At 32.6% G+C, this 7500-nt stretch overlaps 1 protein-coding gene across 1 annotated transcript in view; it reads left to right on the top strand.

The window, feature by feature from the left end:
- Window positions 1–7500, top strand: part of LOC137637358 (uncharacterized) — a 205885-nt gene that overhangs the window by 54746 nt on the left and 143639 nt on the right. The window lies entirely within an intron of this gene.

The raw sequence follows: 7500 nt of genomic DNA, 5'->3' as shown, positions 1-7500 counted from the left end.
TCTCCGACGCAGCAAGGGTGAGTGGGAACAGGATGGAACCATACAATATTGTCAGACCCAAAATATTTCTTCAATTTCGTGGTAAAAAAAAAAAAAAAAAAAAAGATTACAGAACTAACCCATATAAATGACTAGGGTTTGTATTCGTATTGAAACAAATAACTTTATTTAATTTATCATAAATCCATTAAAACAAAAAATTGAAATAAAAAATTAAAATATATAATCCAATAATAACATAAAAGTTTATGAAAAGAAGTCAAACTAATAAGCTTATGCAAGACAGATCAAGATGACTCTTTAAGAATTCAAATACTAAAGATGACACTAATAAGAAAGCTTCAGCTACCTATGACATTTGGTGTTGGAACAATATTCAAGTTTCAAAAAAGGACGACAAAATCCCTCTGTTACAATTATTGGACAGACTCTTTTTCGTTAGAAGTTCTATTCTATTCCTGAACAACTTTCTGGTCTCCTATGCAAACTGAAATAAAGATATTATAATGTTAATTATCAGGGGAAGAATTTTTTTATAAGTTTTAATATGCTTATTATTATTATTATTATTATTATTATTATTATTATTATTATTATTATTATTATTATTATTATTATTATTATTATTATTATTCAAGAGAGAGAGAGAGAGAGAGAGAGAGAGAGAGAGAGAGAGAGAGAGAGAGAGAGAGAGAGAATTCACACCTTCCTGAACCGAGATTAACAATGATGTGGGCCTTCCTTTACTCAGCAAACAAATCTAAATGGTCATCATCACTTGACCATCACATTGCGACATCATCCGTTGCAGTGACGTCAACTCAGATCTGTTGATTAGAAACATCAAGGAAACAAGGAAGACACTTACACGAGAAGAATCCCCCCCCCCCCCACCTCCTTCCTTACCATCTATATATACCACTTTTATCTAATGTCCTTATGATGGTAATAAAAGGTTCATATCAAATGCAGTTATTAATAGGGAGAAATTTATTGTATCAACAATAGCATATTATCAGTAAAATTTCTATCTATCGGTAAAAATAAATAGTCAACTATATAATCAGGTGCAGTGCATAAATTATTCATATCAACAACAAAAATTACAATCAAGTTTATTTTATTAATATTATATATGAATATATAGATGTAAACAAGATGATATTCCCCAAATAGAGCATACTATATATATCGCATTCCCTGGGCATGCATTAGTGAAAATCAGAATTCAAGGAAGGGTATACATAGTACAGTACATTATATGTTAATAGGAAATATTCCAGAAGGCTAAAAGATTTATAGTTTATTAACAAAACTATACGTTGAAATTATGCCATGAATAGCTATATAGAATGAAAAAAAAGTGTATTTAAATAATGTTTTTAAAGTATATAGTGTATAAAAACAGTAAATCAAATAATCAAAATAGTACATTCAAATTATGTTGTGAATAGGTATATATTATGAAAATACTAAAATACTACATACAAATTATGTTGTATATTGGTATACAGTATAAAAAATAGTACATCAATATTTTGTCATAAATGGGTATAGGGTATAAGAATACTGCATTCAAATTATGTCAGGAATGGGTATACAATATGAAAATTGTACATTCAAATTATGTTGTAAATGGGTATAGTATAAAAATAGCACATTCAAATTATATCATGAATGGGTAAACCGTAAAAAAAAAAAACCTACATTTAAATCATGTCGTAAATGGGTATACAGTATATGGGCACTGATATATATTAAGTAAAAGTGCGATTTTGTGGAAAGGAGTAATTATAGTATATAATAAAAAAATGCATTCCATAAGGGCCATGAATACTGTATGTATCATTCCTGGGAAGCCATTGATATAAAATTATAACAAAAAGATTATACACTACTAAGATATTCTGAAAAAAAGATAAATTGTGAAAGAAAAATCTCTTGTCCTCTGGTACCAATGAAGAAATATAATAAATTTCTAACTATCTAACAAATTTTAAGATTGTAAATTTCACCAAATGCAAGGGAAGAATCAAATCGATAGCACTTTGGATTAAGGTACAGTTGGCACTGGCTTCCTTGCTCTCCCACAAATAACCCATCGAGCCGGAGGGAAATGAAGGTCATGTGGCATAGACAGTGTTGGGAGGCTGAGGACAGGAGTCTGCAGGTGGAGAGCCTCGTACTACATGACCTTCCTTGGGCACTGTTAACCTTGGCATCAATCTGACATTGTACTATTGTGGACTTTTCTCATTAGGATCAGACTCCTGTGGAAAGAAACATCGGATGTTAGGTTAAGGTGGATTTTTCTTTTAGAAGGAATCAAAGGTTATTACAAGGCTTATGGATTTAGGAATGTATTTATAGAGGTTTCAAGAAATGTTTAAGAAATAGGTTTATCATGACAAGATGAATGCACAGCTCTACAGAATGGACTGGATATAAAGATGAGCAGATAATAATATGGGTGGTGGAAATTAAATTCCTGAGAAGAGCATGTGGAATGATACATGATAGGAGAAGTCCTGAAGACCTGTTGTTGGGATTGTGCACGTACAGCTGGAGAGAAAAGCAGACAGGAGAAGGAGGTGAAATGAACACTGATGGGTGGGTTCAGTACCAAAATGCATGTTCTTTATTCCTCGAAATAAGTGATAAAATTCTCAAAAGAGTCAAGTATTTAAGTTCACTGATCACCATGTACTTTGGGCCACCATCATCATGAGGGATTTGCTTCAGGGTTTCATTAATTTCATCTTCCACTTTGGGAAGAGAAACTAAAATATATGAATGTTAGATACAACATTAATTCACAATATTAATGTCAGCCACAGAAGAATAGTTTCTTACTAAAAATATTGCTATAAGTTAATGTTCAAAATAATAAATCCTGTATGAATGAAAAATAGCAAATAAGAAGATCAGCTTTATATTTTTTTCAACTTACCTCATTTTATTATGAAGATGATGTATGTGATACGAATGAAATAAGGAATATTTTGTATTTATTATAATTCATTATAGAAATATGAATTAGTTGGATCGCTTCACCCTTCTGCTGATCAAATGCTAAGCTCTAATGGTACTCACCTCAAGACTGTGATCAAACAGGAGATTGGGCGAGTTCTCTTGAGTTTTGATCAGTCAAGAGGATATAATCACCCAACCGGATTCCAGATGATATGATGGGAAGAAAATGTTCATGTCTTATATCTCAGGGAGACTAGACTACTCTTCTTTGATTATGTAAATCTGCAATTAAATGAAGCTAATATTAAAAAATTCTCATGTAGTATATAAAATAGCAACTGAAAGAATGGATCATCAAAACGGATCATATCTTTTAGATTTCACATTATATTTATGATAGAACAATGTTCAAAAGGAAATATATCATATTTCATATTTCATATTTATTTCTATAATCTTAATAAATTTACATTTAAAAGGATAATCCGGAATCAAATGGCTCCATCATTCCAAAGGACAATCTGGAATCAAATGGCTCCTTCATTCCAAAGAACAATCCGGAATCAAATGGCTCCTTCATTCCAAAGGACAATCTGGAATCAAATGGCTCCTTCATTCCAAAGAACAATCCGGAATCAAATGGCTCCATCATTCCAAAGGACAATCCGGAATCTAATGGCTCCTTCATTCAAATGCTCCTTCATTTTTTGAATCTGCCGCAAGAAGTGAAAATGAGAAATATTAATTGTGCATCAACCGAATCATCCAGCAACAAATCTTAAGAAAAATATAGAAGTTGAAGAGAGGAGGCTCTCTGAAAAGAAGTGGAAGATGAGTCTAGAGAAGGACAAAGTAAAGGAATGGCTGTGTCTGGTACTCACCGATATCAATCCGAGATGAGAAGTGAAGGAATTAACACTTTGAGAGATGACCTACTTTTCCCTGAGGTCAGACTCTATTTCCAGAATGCAGATAATGTCTGTTGTTTAAGTACATTGCCTGAACCATCCGGCCATACACAGGCTCTTGTAGTTTTGCAGCCGATAGGAAGAATGTCTCAAAAATGCCTTAAAACTCTCCAATCCTGCCCAAGTACTAGCTGGAAGCAGACTGCCCAGACTCCTAAATAGAAAACGAGAAAAGATGTTGTATAAGAATGACCTCTCACCAGAGGGCTGATGCAAGTGACATTTGAAGAAATGGTGGAATATCCCAAAAGAAGCTCAACAAATAATTCTCCTGAAAACATGCAATAAACATGGAATTAATCTTTTGTGAAAAAAAAAAAATAGGTTCAATGCATCTTGCTTATTGCCTGAAGACAAATTAAGTAATATTCATATGATGAAATTATTTAAAAGAGGTATTTTTACAGATAATTTCTAAAGAAAGGACTTGAATGTTTGAAAACCCTAAGCTGAATATGAGGAAGTTCTGGAATATAAAAAGGTTCCAATATAGGTCTAATGTAGTAAATTATCAAAGAAATATTTATTTATCATAAATAATAGTAATCTTAACAATGATAGTATCAATAAAAATGATAATATGGAAAACTTTTGCAAGAGTAACCAAACGGAAGGTAATTTTACTCTTTCCATTTAAGTCATTAGGAACAATAAACTCAGATTTTATTTTTTCCTTCAGTTCATTTTTTAGTAGTAACTCCAAAGTCTTTTGCTTAAAATCTTACCTCATTTTTTTTTCTCTCCTGCAATGTCCATCTCTGTTCTGTGTTACTTCTGTTCTCATCAGAAGTTGACTCAATAGGTCTGACTGACATTGGTCTAACATATCAGTTTCTCTTGAGTCCAACAGAGGACGATGAACAATATCCCTGTGCACCAGTCAGTCAGTTAGTCAGTCAGTCAGTCAGTCAGTCAGTCCGTCAATGTTCAGTTCTACCAGTTCATTTGGTCTGTAAAAAGTAAATAGCATCAACATACGAGTGCATTACAAAGTTTAAGAGTTATACAAAAGATAAAATGTCTGCAATAGAAATCTTGTTGTGAAATATCTTCATTCTGATCTTTTATCGCAAAACAAAATGGATCAATTGAATAAATATGAATTTGTAGTGGCAGAGCAGATATATTCATTATCATATAATATTAACTGCAGGATAGAAGCTGTACAAAAAAACTTTACACTTTACATGTAAGTTCACCGAAAATGATATACTTCTGATAGATATGATTTTGCATGAACCAAATTGTCTGATAAAAAATGAGCAAAATAAAGGAGTTGTAGAAAAGAGTGTCTATACAAAGAAGAGGAAGAAGACGACTCTAGAGAAGGTCTAAGTTAAAGAGTATATCAAGTACCTCGTTCCACCAGCCGGGGTTTGGAGCTTCCCTCGCCGGTCCTGGCTTCTGACACTTTAGCTCAGGTCTTTGCAAGGAAAGACTGGCTAAGTGCAGGGAGATGTCCGAATGACATTTCTCTATAGTGTTGATGCAAGCACCATTAGAGAAGAGGGAGGAATTCCCTAAGAGTAGCTCGTCACCTAATCATTTCCCTACAAATCTACAAAAAAAAAAAAAAAAAACATACAAAAATAGTTATTTTGGAAAACAGAATTATCAAATTCCTCTCGCTTAATGGTCAATAATAAGTTAGTGAAATAAATGCAATGCCTTAAAATCATTATAAGTAGGTACCTTTTACAATTATCATCTAAAAATAATATTATACTGCCTGAAAAACCATAAACAATGTTTGCCTTCATTTATGAAAACTAAAAAATTGAAGACAGCAGAGAAAAAAAAAATCTCAAGCTACAATTATTGCTGACGTTTGCTGATAATTACTTATGTGTTCCTCCCTCCTATTCCTTCGGTCTTTTTGTCTGCATGAAAAGAAGAGACACATTTGACCTATTTTATCTTTGTTTGCTTCACGCTGGTATAGAGGAAATCATTACTTTTTACAGTCAAAATTTAAGCTGCTTTGTGTAAAAGGAAAAAAAATAATGAAAATATACGAAAATAAGTCTAATCGTATAAATTGTTTTTTGGAAATTTATATTCAACATGAATAATAGAAATGAATATTAACGTTACTCTACTCATTCGATTTATTAAAAAAGTAACTTAAAATATTACTCCTACTATTCCTTTCATTTAGAGCAGTAAGTACAAATCTTACATTTTCATTCAATTGATTAAAAGAAGTAACTCGTTATCATACCCATTTCACACAATTCATTAAGAACATTAACTCAAATTCTTACCCTGAAAATCCTACCTCATCTTATCATTCTCTCCTCCAATGTCAGCTTCAGTTCTTCCTTCCTTCATTTTCTGATAAGAATTTCACTTCATGGGTCTGACGCAGGGCTGCCGAAACGTGGAATTTATGTCATCGATACGGTTAATCTGCTCCACATCTTGATCAAGTGTGGAATGTGGAATCCGAGTGTTAATAAATTCCACACTTTGTAAAGAGATGATGTATGTCGATTAAAATGTAATAAAAAGTAATAAATAATTAATATGAATGTTTTATTATTTATTTTCCCCATGATATCTATATAAAAATTACAATCATTGTAAAGTCTATGAAAGTGTGGATGCTATGGGACTAGGGGGCTCAGTGGAGTTCAGCGCTTGATGTTGCCGACTCACTGAAACACTGATTCTTGAATCAGTGTTGTGGAGCTGCCTAGTGTGGAGAATCCGGCAGCCCTGGTCTGACGGACGCTGACCTAACATGTCAGCTTCTCTTGGGTCTAATAAATGATGAGGAACTGTATCAGTCAGTCAGTCTACTGTTCTACCAGTTCATCTGATCTGCAATAGGAAATAGCATCATTATATGAGGCCATTACAAAGTTCAAGCGTTTTACAAAAGATAAAATTTCTGCAATAAAAGGATTAGTTTCATAATCCTTTATCTTGAATTTTAATTGCAAAACTAAATTGACTACCTATGATAATGTGATTTCTTAAAAGCAAAATAGGTCCATTTTAACATGTACATCCAAAAGAAAAAATTATACTTTCTGATAAGTTTACTTTAATGTTCAAACTAATTAAATACAGAACAAGAGATTTCACAAAGAACTCACCAGTCTGAAAAGTTCTAAGATCCCTTTTTCTCATTTCTTTTTTGTTGCATGATATGAGTCCTTTGAAAGACTTCGGTAGGGATGTTGTCTTCAGTCCCCTCCAGAGAGAGAGAGAGAGAGAGAGAGAGAGAGAGACTTCTTGCTGAAGAGCTTATGCTTTACAGATTTGAACTCTTTTGAGTTTAGGGACATTTCAGAAGACATTATCAATGTAGGCTAATATTGAAAAATAAAATGTTAAAGGTGATAAAAACAACCTTTGATTCATTCAGAGATTTATTTCTGAGGATTTCCACTGTTACTTATTACCTACCATCGCCTCTACTATCATCAGCAAGACTTGATTGTCATGAATAGATGTGAGACAATTATTAGAATGAATCTTTGTACATTCAAGTCTTGCAGCATTTTGCTAAGATTATGACATGATATAAGTCATGCACTACTTTGTCACTTCA

The sequence above is a fragment of the Palaemon carinicauda genome, chromosome 3 (assembly GCF_036898095.1).
Source record: "Palaemon carinicauda isolate YSFRI2023 chromosome 3, ASM3689809v2, whole genome shotgun sequence".
Classification (NCBI taxonomy): domain Eukaryota; kingdom Metazoa; phylum Arthropoda; class Malacostraca; order Decapoda; family Palaemonidae; genus Palaemon; species Palaemon carinicauda.
This window is presented reverse-complemented; position numbering and strand designations above follow the sequence as displayed.